At 48.5% G+C, this 3,762-nt stretch overlaps 1 pseudogene; it reads left to right on the top strand.

Moving 5' to 3' along the window:
• The first annotated feature begins 2,470 nt into the window (after positions 1–2,470).
• On the top strand, positions 2,471–3,265 carry LOC131825557 (large ribosomal subunit protein eL8-like; annotated as a pseudogene).
• The last annotated feature ends 497 nt before the right edge of the window (positions 3,266–3,762 follow it).

Here is a 3,762-nt window from a genome sequence, read left to right as displayed (position 1 = left end):
GTCCAAGATCAAGGTCATGACAGATTCATCATTGCCTGGTGAGAGGAACTTGTTGGCTCATTAACAGGTTCCTTCTCATCGTGTCCTCACATAGCAGAAGGAGGCCTCTTCTATAAGGGCACTAACCACCTCCCAAAGGCCCCAATTCCTAATATCATAACACTGCAGATTTAGTTTCATATAAATTTGGGGGAGACACAAATACTTCATCTGTAGTGTCAAGGCACAGGACGATAAAGCCTCTTGATTGTGGTAACACCTGCAGGAGACATGTACTATCCAAAGTCTAAAAGACCTGCAAGAAGGCTAAGAAAGCCAGACCCACGGACACAGTAGCCCTACTCAGTCCAGAGCCTTTCCCACAGTCCAGGTTCAGACAAAGTGGTAAAGCTGGTATGCTGCCTACTGAAAGCCATCCATCTCATCCCTCCTCCCACCTAATAACAAAGTACCAGATTGTGCTTTCTTGTTCTCACACTGGGCCCATCACTGGCACTTGCAGTGATGTCTGAGAGCAGAAACTCAACCCAACCTGACCTACCAGAAGCCCTCTCCTAGGAATCTGCAACATGAGTAGTGGTGCCCACATTTCTGAAGTGGCTGGAAATGTGGGAGAAGGACTGAGAAGGTCTACAGTATCCATCGTTCCTGCCCTTGCAGAGGCTGTGTTGTCTTTGAATCCTACAAGTTCCTGGTCTTCTGTAGTTTAACCAAGCCAGAGAGGATTTCTGTTGCTTGCCACCAAGAGAGTGCTGAATAATATATAAAGCTATATTCTAGTGGCCCAGCAAGCAGACCAGAGAAGTCAATATATAATCACAGAATGTGACAAAGTGCCAAGAAAGAGAAGAGAAGGAACTGGGGGACACATTAGACTGGGGAGTCAAAGAAAGGAGCTTTTGGGGAATTGTGTTTAAGTTGAAACCTTAAGGATGGACTCGGGCATTAGAAGAGTGGAGGAGGGACACCTGGGTGGCTCAGTGGGTTAAAGCCTCTGCCTTAAGCTCAGGTCATGATCTCAGGGTCCTGGGATCGAGCCCCACATTGGCCTCTGCTCAGCGGGGAGCCTGCCTCCCATTCTCTCTCTCTGCCTGCCTCTCTGCCTACTTGTGATCTCTGTCTGTCAAATAAATAAATAAAATCTTTAAAAAAAGAAAAGAAAAGAGTGGAAGAAAGACTACTTCAGGCAGATGGAAAGCTTGTGAAAATCAAAATGCCCTAGCCCAGGGAGTGGCATAGCACATTCCAGAGACTTAAAGGAAATGACGGGGGCTGGAGTGGGTGTAGAGAGATGAGATTTACTCTCAGATTGAGTCCAGGGCGGTTTTCTTCTTCTTGGTTAAAATAGTGAAAATCTGTAGTTTCTTCCTCTTGAAAATGGGCAAAATATATGGTAACGTTTAGATCGGCAATTGTGTGTGTGCATGTGTGTTCATGTGCACGTGTGCACGTCCCACAAATGGGATTCCATTTGGGAACTGGCAAGTTTATTCTCTGTATCACGTGATTTTAGCACCTGCCTAGAGGATCTGCTAGGGTGAGAACCATATTCCTTCAGGATTAATGTGGATGGATCGGATAATAGACATGTGTCCTGGGCTTCAGAAGATCGTTTATAGTCCCAGCACAGAGGTATGTGTGTCCTGGTGATAGAGGAAGGTGGGGAATGATAGGGGCAAGACACTGGAGAAAACGCTCTCATACCTGCAGCCTCTCTGCCCATCCAGGTCAGTTCTGCATTTGGGGGTGTGTATCAGTTACTTTTGCTGTGTAACAAATTACCACACACCCAGCAGCTTGAAACAACTCCTACTTACTACTAGCTTATGAGTCTGTAGATCAAAAGTCAGGCACAGTGTGTCTGGATTCTTGCCTGTTCCAAGTATCACAAGGTCAAATCAAGGTGTGGGCTGAGGCTATGGTCCTCCTCGGGGGGCCTCGTGGTTCTCTTTTCAATAACTGGGCAGCGTCGGCTTCCTTAGGGCTCTACGTGTAAGGTCTCTGTTTTCCCTTACTGTCACATGGGCATCTCTCTCAGCAGCGAGAGCCCACCTTCTCTGGCAAGGGCTCCCATTGTAGATGTTTGCTTTCTTCCAGGACAGCTGGAGTGCATCCCAATGATGTTCTTCCCCTCCCCTTCCTTTCCCTATTCCTTTCTGTTACCTGTTGGAGAAGACTCTCTGCATTCACAGGGCTTATGTGACCAGGTTGGAGCCACAGGGATAATCTGTTCCGAAATCAGCTGATTAGTAATCTTAACTACAGCTGCAAAATCTCTGTGCCATGAGCCGTAACAGCCACAGGAGAAACCCCAGGGAGTGGAGGTCATGGCCGCCTGAGGATGCAGCTCGCCGCAGGAGGTTGTGCCTCTTTGCCAGCTCCCAGGCTTCTTGCACAGTGACTCAACAGAAGGTTCTAGCTTCCTTGAGGATGCCTCTAAAAAATAATTTCCTTCTCTTTCCTCCAACCATCCAAGATGCCAAAAGGCAAGACGGCAAAGGAGACGAAGGGGGCCCCAGCCCCTGCTACTCTGAAGCAGCAGGAGGCCAAGAAAGCATCAATCCCGTTTGAGAAAAGGCCAAGAATTTTAGCAGCGGGCAGGACCTCCAGTCCAGAAGGGACCTCACCCACTCTGCCAAATGACCCCACTACATCTGGCTGCAGAGGCAAAAGGCTATTCTCTAGCAAATCTCAAAGTACCTCCAGTGATTAATAAACTCACACAGGCCTTGGGCCACCAAACGGCTACTCAGCTGCCTAAGCGGCCCACAGATGAAGAGGAGGGACGCAGCAGGAGGAGAAGCAGAGACTGTTGTTCCGGGCTGAGGAAGAAGTTGCGGGCAAAGGGGATGTCCCCACCTATGAAGCCACCTGTCCTCCAAGCTGGGGTTAATACTGTCACCACCTTAGTGGAAAATAAGACAACTCAGCCAGTGGTGATTGCACATCTCCCCCGAGATCATTGTCTTCCTGTCTGCCCTGTGTTGTAAGATGGGGGGGTCCCCTACTGCATTATTAGGGGGAAGGCCAGGCTGGGCCATCTGGTCCCCAGGAGGATCTGCACCACTGTCGCCTTCACGCAGGTTAACTCAGAAGACAAGGGAGCTCTAGCTAAGCAGGTGAAAGCTGTCGGGACCAATGACAGTGACAGATACGATGAGATCCACCAGCCCTGGGGAAACAGTATTGAGGTCCAAAGTGGGTGGTTCACTTCACCAAACTTGAAAAGGCAAAGGCTAAAGAACTGGCTGCCAAACTGAGTTAAGTGTACACTGTTGAATTTTCTGTCTATGAAAGTTACAAGGTGCTTGGGTGGCTCCGTTGGTTAAACATCCAATTCTTGATCTCTGTTCAGGTCTTGATCTCAGGGTCCCGGTATAGAGCCTTGCGTCGGGGCTTCGAGCTCACTGGGGGTTCTGCTTGAGATTCGCTCCCTCCCCTTCTGCCCTTCCCCTGCTCTCTCAAATAAATAAGTCTTTTTTAAAAAGTAATAATAAGTTCTCTTTCAAAGGAAAAAAATCCCTTCTTTCTCCCCCTGCCTACTACCCATTGTGCTAGTTTTCTGCGGCTTCTATAATAAATTGCCACAAACTTGTCTTAAAACAACAGAAATGTAGTCTTTCACAGTTCTAGAGGCTGATATCAAGGGGTCAGCAGGGTTGCACTTCCTACCCGGACTTTGTGGAGATTATTGGCCTCCCCTGGTGGTGGCAAGCGATTCTTGGCTAGTGGCTGCATTACTCTGGTCTCTCCTCGTTTTCA

This window comes from Mustela lutreola, chromosome 2, assembly GCF_030435805.1.
Source record: "Mustela lutreola isolate mMusLut2 chromosome 2, mMusLut2.pri, whole genome shotgun sequence".
Classification (NCBI taxonomy): Eukaryota; Metazoa; Chordata; class Mammalia; order Carnivora; family Mustelidae; genus Mustela; species Mustela lutreola.
This window is presented reverse-complemented; position numbering and strand designations above follow the sequence as displayed.